The sequence below is a fragment of the Protopterus annectens genome, chromosome 2.part1 (genome assembly GCF_019279795.1).
Source record: "Protopterus annectens isolate FY-2018-M chromosome 2.part1, PAN1.0, whole genome shotgun sequence".
NCBI lineage: Eukaryota > Metazoa > Chordata > Ceratodontiformes > Protopteridae > Protopterus > Protopterus annectens.
This window is the reverse complement of record NC_056729.1, coordinates 1,067,938,594-1,067,957,495: the sequence shown is the minus strand read 5'-3', so window position 1 is coordinate 1,067,957,495 and position 18,902 is coordinate 1,067,938,594. Positions and strand designations below refer to the sequence as shown.

The window sequence follows — 18,902 nt, the reverse complement described above, 5'->3', positions numbered from 1 at the left end:
TTAAACTGTTATGGGGCTTATAGAATAAGAATTCTAAGCTCCCTGACTGTTGGGCACTAGTGTATGTATAAGTCAGATAATTTACTGTGCACATCTGATAGAGAACCCTTATCTTTAATCTAAAATTGGATCTTGCTACTTTGCAGTTCCAGAAACCTTTCAGTATCTATATCTCCAAGAAGTTTGTGAGGGTAGGTAAGTTGTTGGCCAGGTTTGTACATGGCTCTGTGAGCTTATGTTTTTTTTTTTTTTTTTAGCTTTAGTTCTGTGTTCTCAAAATTCTTTCCCTCAGATGCAAGAAATGCAAAACATTCATGGATTTTAAGGAGGATGATGATTAACTTTCTTTGTTTTTTCTCTCTGGCCCTCTGCTGTCCAGGTGTACTATTGTGGTAAACAAATGCAATAAATAAAAATAGAAATGCTGAGCTTGTAGACCTTCAGGCATGTAAGTGTATTTGTAATATGGTTGATGCTGTTACCAGGGCTGCCATGACCAGTATTATCCTAAACAGACTGATGGCGGTCTTCAGAAAATTTGTCTAAAGACATAAAAACTCAGATCCTTGATACACCAGTTATAGGTAACTTTCTGTATGGTCATAGTTTCAGATGTTTTAAGATCTTTGAAGGTGGTAGGGGAAATTCAGGGAGTTGGCAACAAACATTCCTTTCTGTAGTTCTGTCTACAAAAAATAACATCCATGGACTAGGCAAGAACCATGTGATCCAGTGGGTATCGATAAGGAAGATGATAGGGAGCAGGGCGTCTTGAGGTTCCGAAGAGTGGCTTGCCTAGCCTTCCCAGAAGTGGCTTGCAGACTTGCATTAGCTGCCCCTAATACTGCCCTGCATGCTTCTCCCTTTCAATGCCTTTGCACAGTAGCTCTGCCTTCACATTGCAAGCCATGCCAGCCACAGCAAGTTGATGATATGCCACCCTCATTTACAATGCCAGGGGCCCGACTGCCTTCCTATCCCCCCACCACAGATAATCAAGCTAGCAGTGGCTGCTCAAGCTCCTCCTCCCTTGCCTGCAGTGAAGGGTCACTTGAGACAAAATCGGACCTTCATTCCTATACGCCATAGTAACAGCCCTGAGTTTTGTCTTCGTTTATGACATCAAATCAGTCACCTTCATGATAGTAGCAGTGATCTGCCAAGGGTTAGTTTATACTCCTCTACTCCTCTCTTATTTTTGGTTTTCATGGACAAGATATCAAACTGCTGGTAAAAAAAAAAAAAAAACAAACATTTAAAAAGCAATGGCATGGAACTTCCAAATAGAAAGTAGGACCCCCGCCGAACAAAGGATAGTCTAACAAGTCTGAATGACTCTATACAAGGCTGCCCTTCCCCTTCCATCCTGGCAAACCCTTAATCCATCCAAAAAGTCTGAACCTCCATTTTTTTCTTTGGCAAAAGTTTTAGACAGATGGCTTCTGAAAGTAATTTATCATGGCTACAGATGGGGGGAATCCCATGTAAAAGAGGATAAAACTCCCACTGCCATCTGACAGACCAGACTCCTGTTATCCCTCCTGTCATTCATTATCTGCTATCTCTTGGAGTGATAGACGCAGCCCTTCATCCTCTGTAAGGAGGGGGTTTATTCAGCAATGTTTCTGGTGCCAAAGAAAGAAGATTTCTTAGAGTCCAGTTCTGGATCTTTCCTTTCTCAACTTGTTTGTGATACTGTCCAAGTTCAAAATGCTGTCCCTTTACAACTTATTACCCATTTTCCACCATTTGAGTTTTCTGGTAACTTTAGATTTAAATGATATGTCATCACATTCCAATAGATCCATATTTTAGATGTTTCGTAGTGTTTCATGGGTTTTGATTACAGTATCAATTCACTGCATTACCCTTTAATGTATCCACTGCTCCAAGGGTATTCACAAAGTGTCAAACTCCTGTGATAGCCTACTGCAGACTGCAAGGTATTCATATTTTCCTTATTTAGATGACATGCATATCTTTTTCAAAAGTGTCAGGAATGATTCACCTGGGTAAGGGATGTCCTACACAGACTGGGGTTCCAGGAGAACATACAAAAGTCTTGTCTGACTCCTCCTTGCAGGATTGTTTTCATGGTTTGTCTCCCTGACACCTCAGTTTAGAGAGATTTTCATCCACAAGAATAAGTAGATCTGGTCTAGATCTTTTCCTGAGTATTTCCACTGGGATATCCGTCTCAGACAGGGAATTTCTCAGGATTCCTGGTCTCATGGCTTCCATGATTCTCATGAACCCTGTTGAAAGACTCCACGTGAAAAACATCCAGTGGTACCAGACATCTGTATGGTCCCAACATCCCCTGCTATTCTGGATTCCAGTTTTAGGGTTTGTAAAAGTGAATTTTTTGTTTTTTGGAGACCCCAGATTTTTCAGAATAGAGGCATTCCATTCTTTCTTCTTGCTCTATCGCAGGCACCTTTTTTAGTGGGTGTGTAGCAGGTATTAAAGGAAGTAAGAAAGCCTGCTGCCAGAAAGTCATTAACTAGTAAATTGAAAGTTTTCTACTTTGTGACCCCAAAAAAAAAAACGCACCCATTCTGGTCTGCTGTTTCTCTGGTTCTTCATTATCTGTGTGAGTTACTATCCTCTGGCCTGTCTTACTCCAACATTAAGGTTCATCTGTCAACCATTTCAGCATGTCTGCCTGTGGATCCCCCTCTTTCAATGCTGTCTCATGTGAAAATGTTTTTGAAAAGGGTGTTGCATACCAGGCTTGCTAGGAATTTACATTTTTTTGTTGGAGAAATTTAACTTTTGTTACATTTAACTAGCTCATCAGGCTGACATGAGGTTGTTACATGGGAAATATTTTTATTAATTGCTCTGTAAGACTCTGCAAGAAGAATATTTGAGTTGCAAGTTCATATGGTAGGTCAGCCTTATCTCAGTTTCCACAAACATGGGGATTTTTTTCAGACCTAATCCTTCATTCATAATTTGGATACTATCTTGGCAGAACTAAATCTTTAAGGAACTCTTAACAGTCATTCATTTCTTTTGAGTTAAGAGAAAGGAAAACCTGTGTCAAAATAGACTGTTTCTAAGTGGTTATCTCATGCTATTAGCATTTGTTATAACCAGAAAATGAAATTCCAGACAGGGTCAGGGCTTACTCTACCAGGGCCTTGGCTCCATCTATGGCTTTTTGGAAATGGTTGTGTCCTAGACGTATTCTAGAAGCAGCAACTTGGTCCTCTGTGCACACTTACACAAAGCACACTAAACTGGATTCTTTCTCCAGGTCTTGGACAAGCTTTGCTGGGACCATCCTCCAGGTGCTGCTGGACCATCACTTTTTTTTTTCCTTCCAGTCAACCTAAACTATGGTAATCTACCCATAGAGCTAAGGCTACTGCAGCAGTGATCCTATATAATAAAAATAATACAGTTGTATGTAAATTTACCATAACAATAGATGTTTGAATGATCACTGCTGCATTAGCCCTCTCCTTCCACCTCTCATTTCTGTATGTTTTTATTGCTAAGTTGAGCATATTTATTTTTGTTTTCATAGCATTGCCCTTGTCAGGGCTTTAGCCTCCCTCTCTGTGTGTGTCTCTCTCTCTGTTTTGGCATGAAAGCTCTGAAGGGTTTGGCACCCAATTTTGACTTGAGTCAACTCTGAGCAAGCTGACTAATGGTTTGGGTGTATGGAAGGTGCATGGAAGGTTTGGAAGTTGTCCAGCTTTTATATCCATTTTCCATGTCGTCCTTTAATAGTTACACTCCTTCTGCCACATATTTTTCCGATGAAAGTCATGTGCTGGTTTGTTTGGATGTACTTATTCTAAAATGTGCATGCTGCTTTACTGGCAAGGAGGGTTGATGCATTGTCTGGAGAGATGGTTGCTGCTTTTCTGTTTGTTTTGTTGAAATTTCCAATCTTGTATGGAAGCATAAAGAGAGGGGGGGGGTGGAATACTGCACCTTTAGAGAAAAGGCTGCTGTCTCCTTGATTATTTTTGTCACCCTAACCTCATTCACAGACTCCTTTAAGTACCATGTTACTTTCTTTAAACCCAAATCTCCCCATCCACCTTGGGTTTGTTTTGTTCTATTTTTTTGCACCTGCTGCACCCACACCTTATGGTACAAAGTGTTGCCATATGTATTTGGTGCTGTCTATTTGCTGTAGACTCTTTACACTGGAGTGTGGTGATATGCTAGTCATAGATGTAATCTGCATATAAATTTTTGCACTACTTTCTAGACCTTTTTTCCTGATATGTGGTGGGTTAAATATGTGGCAGTGCTAGCTTGAACTAAAACTAGGCATCATAGAGCCAGCCTGCATTTGCTTAGTTGTCATTTACTTCCCCTATTTGCATGGATGTGCTTCGTATTTCACTGTTGCAGTCATTACATTTGGGTAATCTGCTGGCAGGTTGCCCTCAGTCGGCCTGATTAACAAAGTCTTGAGTCCTGCGTCGGTTGCTGTCCCTTCTTCCATGACGTCAGGTCGTCAGGGGTATAAAACATGCAGCCGACACCAGTACATCAGGCTTTCTTGCCGTCCGGTGCCCAAAGCAGAAGCAGTTCGCAAGTGCCGGTCGGCCGATTCCTGAAATTTTCATTTTCGAATTTCAGAACCGTAGTCTTCAACTTAAAGCTAAGTACCCCGTTGGGGAAACTTTTTCTTCCTCCTTACCGATGTCAGTAAAAGTTAATAATTGCATTACTTGTGGGAAGCAAATACTTCATAAAGATTTTCATTTGTACTGTATTCCTTGCCTAGGCCCTGACCACGACATACCTTGCCGTCGGTTTTGTGCCGTCGGTTTTGTGCTTTATTTAGTCGGCGCACTATCCGTCGTCGGTACACTTTTGCCTCTAAATATTTTGTTTCTCTGTTTAATTATCCAGAAATGATGTTTATTAGCCATTCGACTACCAGAATTCCGAAAAAACGCAAAGAAAAAGACAGAGACAGGCCGTTGAGGTTCCAAACTGCCGATGACACATATCCTAAGCCAGTCGCCAGTTCGCCGGTACTCAGTGAGGTGCTTTCGCAGCCCCTGATACCCGCCACGTCTGACTCACAAGCCTCTACTGAGACCCATTCGGAGTCTGGTATGCCGCGAGATGCTTCACCTGTGGAACCCGCAGATGTCTCTACCTTTTTGGGTCCGGAGCCGCTGTGCAGGCACTGGCTTCTGAGGGTGTTTTCAGGCCTACAAACTTGCATATTACACTGACTCCACCTTCTGTTCTAAGGCCTAAATCTCGATCAGTGTCTAAAAAACCGATGCCCAGCCAACATGTTCAGGCCCCTATGTCTAAAGAACAAATGATCAGAATGGCTGAAGATTTTCATAGGTTCATAGGTTCTTATTACTCTAATTGGGGGTAGTCAACCCCCCCCCTTCTAAGAGGCCTAGGACTGACCTTGACTATGAATCTTCTGATCAGGACTCTGTTTCTTCTAATTCTTCCAATGACCTGGATTTGTCCATGCCTACTTATGAGGATTCTGATTCAGAGGATTCCTTTCCCTCTGCTTCCCCCCTGAGGATTTTTCTTTTGGGGAAACTTTACATACCTTAAGGGAGCATTTCCACTGGGAAAGTCAGGAATTTTCTGAATCTAAAAAGAGGCTTAGTGATTTCCTTCTTCCTCAGAATAGGCCTTTGGCTATACCTCCTGTACTAGACATTGTTGATGTGTTTTCAGAATCCAGTATGGCTCCGGATTCCCTGCCTCCAGCACCTAGTAAACCTGACGGATACTACAGGGTTCCTGAGTCCCACAAGTTCCTTTTCAAAAATCCTGTTGTGAATCCAGAAACCATTTCTCAGGGGCCCAAGGGCATTAAGGCTTCAACTGCTAAAAATCCTACCCCTTCTGATAGATTCTAGGGCGCTGGATAGATGGGGTAAAAAGGTTTGTACTTCTGCAACCTTGGCAATCAGGGCTTTATCAGGGCTTTAAACTGCCAATTTCATATGCTAAAATATCAACGGCATATTATGGGACTGCTTAAACAGAAAATGATGTTGATTTCTGACTGTGTGCAAAATAAAGATTTACAGGATTTATTGCATTCTGCTAAACAAGTTGGAAAACATACTTTGCAGTGTGGTTTTGATTCTTTAGAGGCCTCTTGCAGGGCTGTGGTTACTGGGTTTGTGCTTAGAAGGCATGCTTGGCTTAAGGAGCAATCTCTGCCTGATCATGTTAAAGCAAAATTGTTGGATGCTCCTTTAAATCTGTGCTGCCTGTTTGGCAATAAGGCTGAATAAGTTCTAAAAAAGATTGAAGATAAGCTAAATCTATGCAAACTGTAAAAGATTTCTTACAAGTGCAATCTCCAAGATTTAGTAGGCACTGGCCTACTAAGAATTGGTCCTTTCCAGCTCCTTCCAGATCCACTCAAACCAAACCCAGACACACCAAAAGCACCAGGTTTCAGTCCCAAGGGACTCTCAGAACTAAGCAGTGGGGGAAATCCACTTCCAAATCTGGAAATAACAAGACAACCCTCCCTATCAGTCTCAATGACTTTCCTTTAAAATTGCCAAGCACTTACTTTCAGTCGCCCCTTGGGGGGGGGGGGGGGGGGGGATTGCTCTTCATGCAAAAAACTGGGGGAAAGATTGCTCTTCATGCAAAAAACTGGGAACTCATAACCCAGGACAAATGGGTTTTAAATATCGTGTCCCAGGGATACAGATTTCATTTCCACACGTTGCCAGCACCAAACGGGTGGCCAGACCTGCCCCCAAATCAGTGGGCAGAGGCTCAGAAGCAAGTACTTTCCCCCTTAAACATGGGGGCTATTCAACCGGTACCAGAAGAGGAAAAGGGACAAGGTTTCTATTCCAGGCTTTTCCTGGTACCCAGAAAAGACTCATCTTGATGTCCAATTTTGGACCGATCTACTCTAAACACCTTTCTGGATATACCAAAATTCAAGATGCTGACTTTTCACCAGTTACTTCGTATGCTAAGCAAAGATGCCTGGTTGGCAACTCTAGATTTAAAAGAAGCTTACCTGCATATCCCAATCAGGGAATCTTGCAGAAGATACCTATGCTTCAAAGCAGGCTATTTGCATTATCAGTTCTCTGCACTGCCCTCTGCCCTTTGGAGTGTCTATTGTGCCCAGGGTATTTACAAAATGCCTGGCTGCAGTAATTGCATTTTGCAGACAAAGAAATATTCAAGTATATCCATACCTGGACGATTGTCTAATTCAGGCAGAAATCTAGGCCATGCTTATAAATCCTCTGGCATTCGTAAAAAGGGTTCTAACTTGTCTAGGGTACACCATAAACGAAAAGAAATCACAACTGGTACCCTCTCAACAGATTACATTCCTGGGTGCAAGCTTGAATACAACTGCCCAGATGGCTTTCCTCACGCCAGAAAAGCAAATTATTTTGGTAACTTAGTTCAAACAAGTGGCCACAAAAGCCCAGCTATCTGCAAGACAAATACTGCAAGCCTTTGTGTTCATGGCCTCCTGCATTCTTCTAATTCCATATGCAAGACTGCATATGAGGAAACTTCAGTGGTACTTAAAAAGTCTATGGAGTCAACATTGTCACAGCCTGGAAAGAATGATTCCTATCATACCTTGCCTATGCCTGGAGTTCCTATGGTGGGCAGAGGCCTGCCACCAAAACAAGGGACTGCCATTCACACTACCCCCTGCCACCCATACTTTAACTACAGACGCATCAGACTATGCATGAGGGGCTCACCTGGCAGGGAAGTGCATTAAGGGCAAATGGAACCCACATCAAATGCACCTACATAGCAATCAAAAAGAAATGATAGCTGTACAGAATGCTCTGACAGCCTTAAAGGACTACATTCATCCAGGACAACTAATGGTAAAGACGAACAACACCAAGTTTATCTGGTACATAAACAAGCAGGGGGGTACACATTCCTACCCCCTCTGCACACTAGCCATGGCATTGTGGAACACGGCCTTTAGCTACCAAGTGCAACTACAAGCTCAATTCCTGCCAGGAAAACTGAATACACTGGCAGACGGACTAAGCAAAAATCTCATGGACCCACACGAGTGGAAACTGGAACCATGGATTTTCAACATGTTGACAAGCAAATGGGGAGCCCAGGCATAGATCTATTTGCCCCTTCCCACAACTACCAGTTGGGCACATTTTACACAAGGACTCCTCACAACAAAGCCTGGAAAGTGGATGCTCTGTCCTTCAGATGGAAGAACCTATCAGTCTGCGTCTTTCCCCCTCTGCCTCTGCTCTCCAAAGTTCTGCTAAAAGTGAAACAGGACAAACCAAGAATGATTTTGATTGCTTCAGACTGGCCACGCCAACACTGATACCCACTCCTGCGCAGTGTGTCGCAAATATCTCCATGGCACCTGCCTCGGACACTTTCTTTGCTGTCTCAGCAAGAGAACCAAATTCTGCACAGTCAGCTTCCAACATTAAACCTTGCAGCCTGCCTAATCACTTAAACTCACCCTTGTCATCCCTCAACAAACCTGTGATGGATGTCATCTTGGAGGCGAGAAGACCTAGTACTAGAAAATCTTATGCTGACAAATGGAAAAGATTCTGTGCCTGGAACTCATCTTTAGGGATGAGCACAGCAGCGCCCAATTTACCTTCTATTTTACAGTACTTAACTGAGTTGCTTTACAAGGGCCTGTCTTTTTCCTCTATTAAAATCCATGCTTCAGCTATTTCAGCTCACTATGACACAGAACCCACCCCTCTTCTCTCATCCCCTGCTCAAGCAGTATCTCAGAGGGGCAAAGAACTTGAGACCACCCAGGAGAGCTCCTACCCCTGCCTGGCACCTTAACTTTCTTTTGGAGAAGCTCACTCTACCTCCTTTCGAGCCAGCTGCTACTGCAGACTTAAAATTTCTTTCTTGGAAAACAGCCTTCCTTTTAGCAATCACTTGAGCTAGAAGGATATCTGAATTACAGGCCCTTATGGCAGTGGAGCCTTTCATCATCTTTCATGCGGACAGGGTATCTCTGAGGACCAATCCATCCTTCATGCCCAAGGTGGTTTCCAGTGTGGCTCTTAATCAGTCCATTCATTTGCCAACCTTCTTTCCCAATCCACAGAACAAAGGGGAAGGGATTCTGCATTCCTTGGATGTGCACAGACAACTTAGATTCTACTTGGAGAGGACTAAATCCCGAAGAAAATCTGAACACTTGCTGGTAGCATTTGCTGCAGGGGCAGAGGGGAAGGCTATTTCAAAACAAACCATTTCTAAATGGATAAGCCATTGCATTCATTTCTGCTATAAGCACCATGGAAAACCTTATCCCTAGGGGATCAGATCTCACTCCACCAGGGCTGTATCTACTTCTGCAACTTTTCTCAGAAGTTCCTACCAGGGATATTCTAGAAGCTGCTACATGGAGTTCTGTGCATACTTTCACCAAGCATCATCATTTACCAATTTTCTCTAAATCCAGAGCTGGTTTTTGCCACCGCTGTCTTGCAGGACCTTATAGCTGGCCCTAATGCTGTATAAATTCCTCCTCCCAGCCATAGCTTTGGGAATCTACCCAAATGTAATGACTGCAACAGTGAAACACTAAGAACATAGTACAGTTGTGTACACTTACCATAAATGTAGATGTTAGAGTGTATTCACTGTTGCAGTCCTGGTTACCCTCCCTCCAGCCCCTTACATTTCTCTGGCTATGCCCCTACTTTCTTTTACTATGCTTTAAAAGCCTTTTTGGTGTGTTTGCTTTTGGTTGGAGGTATATTTTTGTGTTTTATTTGCTTCCCATTAGAGGGGCACCTGACATCTGGGGCAAGAAAAAGTGATGTAATGGCGTCTGATACATGTTTTATACCCCTGACGACCTGATGTCATGGAAGAAGGGACCGCAATCGACGCAGGACCCAAGACTTTGTTGATCAGGCTCACTGAGGGCAACCTGCCAGCAGATTGCCCAAATGTAATGACTGCAACAGTGAATACACTCGAACATCTACATTTGTGGTAAGTGTACACAACTGTACTTTCTGCGTATTCCTTTCTTTGATTCTCAGCTCTGTCTTGCTGTTAACCAGCTTTCTCACTACTATCTTGCATTCCCACTTGTGTCTGTCTCACTTCCTCTCAAACACCTTCACTACTTCACTACTCTCTTCACTCATAGGTTTCCCTAACATCCCTCTAACTATTACAGATCTTTGTCTCTAATTTCATTGCCTCTCCATCTCATGACAAGATTATAATTTAATTGCCTTTCCATCTCATCACAAGTAAATATGCTCTTCTGTAGCTTAACTACTCCATTTTTCTACTGCATTCTCTCCTCATAGACTGTCAAATTACTCTTGCACCTAAAGTATCCTCGCATACCATCAGACTGAATTTAAACCATTCTCTCCAAAATTCATCACCACAAATTGCTCCACATCTATTTAGCAGCTTACCCACTCTTTAATTTAAATATGAGTTGTTTACCCATCCTCACTACCACCTTAGAACAAAGCAAAAAGCAAAAATAAAAATTGCCATTATAAAACCACTTCACTCTCTCCAACATTCTTCAAGAATTAAACTATGTGGTGACATACACCCTACCGCCATCACCCACATCCACTTGTCAACTCTAATAGCTCCAAACAGTTATTCTTTAGCTCAATAAATATACAAACATTTGTAATAAAATCACTGAACTGCATGTTAAAGTATTAATGTTCCCAGTCGTGTGTTTTTGTGGGGTCGGGTGATGTTTTATTCATTGTCATGTGATGGTTTTGTGATTTAAAAAGCTGGGATAAAGAAATGTATGTCAGTTTGAGAAAGGCTTATGCACGAAAGCGCTTACTGGTTTCTCTATTAAATTGTTTTGGTTTGCTCTTTCATACGCCTCTTGTTTTGTGCTTTGCAGATTTTTGTGTATTTTTTTACCTTTGGTTACTGTTTTGTGGATTTTTGGTCTAATATGAGCAGCCAAATGGAATCCAGCTTTTTGGCAATTCCCTCTAGTTTTACTCATCATGATATGCCAAATGGTTCATTTGTACTAAATGCAGGAGGGGCCAGCAATCATTCTAGTAACAACCCAAATTCTCTACCTACTTCTACACCTCTAGCCACGGATGAGGTACTGTTAGGTTGTTTGGCTTCTCCAACAGACCCTTTTAAAGAAGAAGGTATTTGTGCAGCTGAAAAAGAACCTTCAAATTATGGAGAATTATTTAATAAGCTAGAAAAGAAACTTCCTTGCCTTAAAAGGCTTCTGTGGGACAATATCTATTTTGAAAATTGTTTAGCAGCACGAGTGCCCAAAGGATTCAGAGCCACAAAAATGTCTATAGGTGATAACTTGCCAAAAGAATTTTTGGATAAGTGGATTGAAAAAGTGGGCATACAGTGTGTGGAAATGCTGCTAAACTTAAATGGATTAAAAGTTAACGAGTTAACGGCTGAAATCAAAACAGCATTTCTTCATGTAAAAGCCAACATCTCGGCTGCAAATTTTGATTCAAGATTCTGTGTAATTCAGGAGAAGCTATTAAAAGAAAATGAGATTCTTAAGAAAAGGAAGATCGAAAAATTTAATAGGGATAGATTGGCCTATGAAAGGGGAATAGCTTATGCATATGCAATCAATGTGGAAATTCCCTTGACCAGTTGTGACTTGAAGGAAATGATGTTACAGAAGCCGCAACATCTCCAAAGCAGCAAGTGTAGGGATCTGAATGTATAGCAGGCAAAACCAACAGTCCTGCTAATGGTGTTGTGAATAATGGCAACAAAGGGGAATAGGGAAACAATAATGAAAACACTACATCTACTTCTGGTGCCACATCTGAAGCTTTCAGTCAAAGTTTTCACCAGTATTCGAAGATGGCACAGGCAGCAAAACTTGGGCAGGAGTAGCAGGGACTTGAAAAAACTATATTGGCAACCAGAGGCAGTGGGAAAAGAAAAATCAGAAGAATTTCCAAAAGAGGAGAAAGTAAGTGATTTTTCCTCTGACTTTGTTATTAATCTATTGTGGTATTCACTGTCTGATACAGCATGCAAAGTACTACGTAAAGGTTGGAACTTTGTTCCAGCAGCGAGAGCAGAGAAATCGGATGTTAACTGTTTAAGAGACTATGTTCGAAAACTTAAAGATTTTGTTTTCGAATGACAGCAGGGATTTTATATTTCATCCTGCAAGTTTATTTAATCCACCTTTGAAGAAAGAACTAGTTGTTTTTAAACATGACTTGAGTTGCAGATTGTATAAATATTATATGTCTGCCAAAGAGATGTCAATTTTTTTTGAAATAACAAAAAATGAAGAGTTACTGATTTTTAAAGCTGATAAAGGAATTGCTCTTGTTTTAATGAGTAGATGTATGTATAATGACAAAATATTGGATTTATTGGCTGATGTGCAGTTTTACAAAAAAAGTTTCATTTTCAGATATTAAAAAGGCATATTTACTAATTGATTCATTAACAAGAAGAGTGTTTTTTAAGTGGTTGGATAATAGATTCCTTGAGAAAGTATTTTAAAGTGTGTAATCCTACAATCATTTTTGGTTTCCCAAATTTCATAAAGAATTGAATAATCCCCCTGTAAGGCCGATAGTATATAGTGCTGGTAGTAAAACTGAAGCTATGGCCATTTTTATTGATAAACATCTCCAAAATAGGAAATACACCCCGGGGATCACTTCTGTGTCTCTGCTCGACAGTGGCACAGGAAAATAACTTTCTTGGGTGGTGTAAGCTATGGAACCTTGCTGGCTAGGCTTACGTAGGCCCTTGGGCCGATAGCCTAGTACCTACCTATGAACCTATAAAAGGTAGTGAAAAGAATGCTACATATATTAAAGACACTTTTGATTTTATAAGAAAAATTAAGGAGATTGAAGTTCTTGAATCGGATATGTTAGTAACTTTGGGCATTAAATCTCTCTACACTGTCATACCCAATGAAGAGGGTTTAGAAACTGTGCGTTTTGAGTTAATCAATTCCAGAATATTTTCCAGACAGTCATGTTATTGATAGAAATTCTAGATGTAATACTTGGTATAATTTTCCATTATACTCAAAAAAAATTGTAACCATCAGATTAATGTTGTGGCTATGGAGGCAGCTATGGCTCCTAGCTATGCCAATTTATATATGGCTGGATGGGAAAGAGTGAAAATTTTAGAAAGTGTCTATGTGGAGAATATAATAGTATTCAAAAGGTTTATCAATGACATGTTTTTAATTTGGAGAGGGGGAGAAATTAAGTTTGAGTTTGTGAACTATTTAAATACTATTAGTTCATTTTTGAAATTCACTTGTAATCACCAGTTAGAGAATATTAAATCTGATGTTAATCTTCTTTCCATTCATCACTGATGGGTTCGGTTCCGAGCCCTCGGAACCAAGTCTACCTATTACCAAGCTTGCGCCAGCCAAAAAAACTCTCGAGCCAAGTCTGTACACAGAATGCCCTTCTCCCTATTACCTCAGATCTCATTTGCCACGTAGCCATAAAGCCGCTTTTCAGCTGAGCTCTCAGCTAAGTAAAATCTTTTTTGATATTTGTGTAAAAGTTTTTGGATATCTTAATATTTTACTAAACCTTTAGTATAACTAGTGTCTTTTCTTCAATCTAACGGTATATTTTACAGTCTATTTGTTACCGTTGGTAGACTTTAAGCACCATTGTTGATACAGCCTTTTGTGATATTTCTTCAGTACTATAACTGGTATGATTTTCTGTTGCTTAATCTGTTAGCTTTGATCTTTATTCAGGTGTTTCCCTTTCTCCTCATATACAGTGTGTTGTAATGTTGGTATTTTTCCTGTGATTTTCGAACTGTGTGACTTGATTATTGTTGGATTATACAGTTAGTTGAGGTGTCCTTTTCTACTAAAATGTCAGATAAGGGTACCTCTAGCTTTAAGCATTGTACTTCTTGTAAGGGCAAGTTACCCAACAGTGACTTGCATGATGACTGTGTATACTGTTTGGGAGTGGCCCATCTTTTAGTGCAGCCTCCATGTAATATTTGCAAAGTTTCAACCAATGCACTCTTAATGAGTACAAAAATAAACTAATTCTGAAGGGGTTACTCAAGTCTCCCTTCTCTGAGGCCATTTCTGCAATGGAGGTCTCAACCCCTCCTAAGGACAAAAAGAGATCCCATTCTGTTCCTTCACCATCAGATGATCAGAGCAAACCTGGGAAATCAAAGGTCCCCAGGTTATCATTGGAGCATAAATCTGCCTCTTCAGCTCCGCCTTCCTCGACTCTGACCATCTCAAAACCTTCGATACTGACACCTATATTGGCACAGCCCCTGCCTCCGGCACCGATCATAGATCTTACTATGCCTGTTTTGACCTCTGCACCAGTAGCTACTTTGGCTCAGGGCACGACTTCGACATTAGTTTCCATTTTGGAACCAACCGTTTTGGCTCAGAGTGCCACTTCGGCACCGAGAGTTGTACCGACCTCACTGGATCTGACCCCTTTGCCTCCTGTCTCGAAACTAGAGACTTCGGTGCCAGCAGACTTTCCACCACAGACCCGATACTCTCCCTCAGTAGCCCAGTTTCTGGGCCAAGTGTATAGCCCATTTCTCAAACATCCTGACTCCCTGTCTGGGAGTATCCACAAGATCCATCAGGAGTCTTTCGGAACATGACGTGGTGTGTCTTGTGGTCCAGCTGTTGGTAGCCAGGAAAATTCCATCAATTTCTAAAACCCATCCACCTCCTGGACTTGGGTTGCCTTATCCACGGACTCCATCTTACACTCCATCTCTGTTCCAAAGCCTTCTTTCTGACATCCTTCTTGGAACCCACCACCTTGGTCCCTACGGTGCAACTCAATCCGGTTCCGAGTTTGTCCCTTTGGTCTTCGGTTCCTGCCAAATCGGTCCTTCCTCAGTCTGTGGATTGGGTAACTGCGCGTCGGCCCAGGGTACGGTGTTGACTGTCTCCTCGGTTCCCTCCTTGGTGCCGATGGCTGCATCTGCGCTGATCTTTCTTGAGGCTCTGTCCGTCGGAGCGGGGTGTGACCCCGGACCCAAGGTTGTCTTTCTCTGTTCCGGCCTCCCATCCCTCTTCGGGTGGACCTGCCTTCCACATGATGGAGAGGGCTCTTGCTTCAGGTAGCAGTCCTATGTCAGATTCTGTTTTCACACCCTAAGCTGCAGCTGTCACAGACCACACCCCTGGGACACTGGGCAGAGGAGGACACCCCTGTTCAGGGTACCCTCTCTTCCGAGTTCTTCTCAGACAACCCCCACTGAGGAGCCCCCTCGAAAGAAGTGCAAGAGGAAGCATATGGACTCGCCTGAGGGAAGACCTGGATTACGATGATGGTGAGGGCACTGTCACCTCCTGATGTCTCCTTCAGAGACATCCTGGAGATGTTAAAACAGAGGTGACTGGAAGCCCTCCAAACCTTTGTCTGAGGAGTCTGTGTTCCTGCAGGCTTTTCGTGCCCGGCCATCTATCTCTTGGGTGACCCCGCCTGCTGATGAGTTAGTCATGCAGCGTGCATGGAGGAACCCTGATTCCATTGAGGTGGTCCCATGTACACCAGCCTGTTGAGAATCCGCACTGGTCCAAAAGGTTACCGGTTGAAGCTGTGGTGCTGGCAGTGGCCATGAAAAAGGACTTCGCTGAGGAAAATCCCGCTATCCACCCACCCAACAGAGAGCCCCTGGTGGTGGACAGACTTGGGAAACATGTTTTTGCATCAGGGACTTTTGTTATATGGTCCCTGAATTATTTGGCACATTTTACGTGGCTCCAGAGGGACTTGATCTCCAAACTTTCTGGGACACTCGCAGGACAGTTGTCTGACAAGGTCAGGGACAGTGACCTTGCAGCTAGCAACCCTGGAATCATTATCCAACTTGTCCATGAGGTTGCTGTCACACACATCTGAAGGGGCAGCTAGAGCAATGGGTTCAGGCATTACGAGATATCATCATGCCTGGATGTGCATCTGTGACCTTGTGGATCCCTTCAAGTTTTCCTTTCTGAATGCTTCCATCAAAGCTTCATCCCTCTTTGGCTCCAAAGTGAAGGACATGCTAGCCAGGTGCAAGCAAGATGGAAAAACCCTGTCTGCTGTAGGCCTACGGTTTTCCAACCCTCCACATACCTTCTCCAGGAATCAGAGGAGTGGGAAAATGTGGCATAAGAAATCACATGGTCCTTTCCATGCCACACGTGGTGATGATACTCCCAGAGGAAGAGTAGGTAAAAGTTCTGGAAGATGCCCCTATAGAGGCAAAGGGGGTCCTCGCAACCAAGGCTCCAGGGACTCTTTCTCTAGACAGTCTTGTCAGCACTCCCGAGGGCTGACCCGATTGCTTACCTCTGGAGGCAGTCAGGGTAATTTCTCTCTGCACCAAGCTGCCTGGCAGTCTATCAACCACCATGATCTTTGAGTGCAGAATATTATCACCAGAGGTTACACCGTTCCCCTTTCTTGTCAGCCAAAATTTCCAAGAAAACTTCCCGATGTTCCACACAGTCAAACGGAAGCAGCGGCTTCAGAGATTATAAAGCTGTCTCAGTCATCCAGCCTGTCCCACCAGACTAGCGTGGATCCAGATTTTACTTGAGATTCTTTTTGGTGCCAGAAAAGACAGGGGACTGGAGACCCATTTTGAATCTCAGCAGCTTAGTCTGTCACCCAAACCAAATTCTGGATTGGTCACGGTTCAGTCCATCCTTGCCTTTTTAAGAGAAGGTGATTGGATGTGCTCTATAGAGCTCCGGGATGTGTTACCGTATCAAGATGGACAAACACTCCAGGATTCTGCTTCATTTCTGGCTAGGAGCCAGTCATTACCAATTCTGTTCCCTGCCGTTCAGTCTCTCTACAGCCCCCAGAGTGTTCATGAAATGCATGGCAGTGGTAACAGCTCATTTGAGACTAAAAGGATTCTGGGTGTTTCCATATCTAGACAACTGGCTCCTTACCCACCCCCACCAAGCATCTTCTGGTAACTGCACTACAACATGCTCTCTCTCTGGCAAAATTGTTGGGAATAACAATACACTGGAAGAAATCAAATCTTATCCATACACAACAAATAGAGTTCATTGAAGCAGTGTTCAATACTCAGTCCTGTCTGGTATCACTCCTTCACAGACTCCATCAATTGAGGCTTCAAATCTGAGTGATTCTTTCTCAAACATCATTCCCTGCAAGACAAGTTCTCCAAGCCCTAGGTTCTTATGGCTGAATCAATTCCAATAGTGCCTCTAGCAAAGCTACATATGCGAATTCTGCAATGGCTTCTTCTGTGTCAGTGGTTCCCAAACTGTCATCCCCTGGATTAAAAGATTCGAATAACCAGCTCCTGCAAGCCAGACCTGCTTTGGTGGATGAGGTCAGACGTAGATCATTGGAGCTGACCTTTTCAACCCACCCAGCCCACTGCCATTGTGACCACGGATGCTTTCCTGATTGGGTAGGGGGGCTATTTTCTGGGAAAGACTGTCCAAGGCACATGGTCCACCTCAGAGGCCCACCTGCATATCAGTGTCCTAGAACTGAGAGCCATGCTGTTAGCGTTGCAGGCATTCCATGTGGCTCTCCCCTACGGGACAATTGCAATCCAATCAGAAAACATGTCCGTGATCTGGTACATCAACAAGCAAGGAGAAACAAAATCCTACCCCCCTTTGTCAAGAAGCCATGAGAATCTGGCAGTGGGCAATAACTTTCAACCACTTTCTTATAGCAAAGCATATCCCAAGGACCTGCAACCTGATTGCAGACAAACTGAGCAGATGCATCCTCATGCCTCACGAGTGGTCTCTCAACCCCGAGGTGGTGCCTGTAATCTTCAGCCACTGGGGCTAGCCTTGCTGCAATCTTTTTGCCTCCCCATCAAACACCCAAGTGCAGCAGCTACTTCACCCTACTGCCCCCAGAGGGGGAGTCACCGAGGGACACTTTGATCCACGGGACTTCTCTATGCCTATTCTCTGATCCCAAAATTTCTAAAGAAAGCTCTTCGGTTGAGATGCAAGCTGATCCTTATAGCCCCATTCTGGCCTTGACAAGTTTGGTTCCCCTTTCTTTGGCCTTACCTAGTATTCCTGCCGTGGATTCTGGACCCTCTACCAGATCTGATCACTCACCCCCAAGGGTTGAGTCACTCAAACCTGTCCACTCTCAAGCTGACACCGTGGTTTCTCCACTTCCGCTAGTCATTAGGCAGGCTAATCTCTCCTCACCTGTTTGAGACATCATTTTAGCATCTCACAAACCATCCACCAGAAGACTATATTAGGATAAATGGAAAAGGTTTTCCATTTGGTCCAAGGATAACATGCTAGACCCGTATTCGGCTCCAGTTACTGCAGTGCTTCAATATTTGGCTGATTTTTGATAACAGACCCTTTGCCTCTACACACATACATCATCAGCGGCAATTTCAACTTCCACACAAGTAGATAGATGGTCCCTCTTATTTTTTGCTTGCCTTTTGGGCTTTCCTCAAAAAGGAACCTCTCTGTCTCAGCTCTCTCTCTGTAGTCTAGTTACAATGAATTTTCTCTTTAGTCCTCTCTTTGACTCAAAAGCCCTTTTCTAAGTCTGAACTAAGTGTGAAAGTTTTTCTTTTTTTTTGTCTTGGAAATCTTTGTTTACTCTAGCCATTACCTCTGCCAGAAGAGCTTCAGAGCTGCAGGCAGGTCTTATAGGGGGTCTCTCATAAAGACAAGAGACAGAGTGAATGAACCCATCCTTTCTTCCCAAAGTTGTTTCTGAATTCTGTATTAACCAGTCCATTGGACTACCAGTGTTCTTTCCAAATTTTGCCATTAGAGGAGAGTATTGCCTTCACACCTTAGACATACATAGACAATTAAGGTTTTACCTAGACAGGACCAAACCTATCCGTAAATCTGAAGAGCTTTTCCA

At 42.9% G+C, this 18,902-nt stretch overlaps 1 protein-coding gene across 4 annotated transcripts in view; it reads left to right on the top strand.

The window, feature by feature from the left end:
• Positions 1-18,902, top strand: part of PLA2G7 (phospholipase A2 group VII) — a 1,251,751-nt gene that overhangs the window by 125,842 nt on the left and 1,107,007 nt on the right. The gene's annotated exons all lie outside the window — the stretch shown is intronic.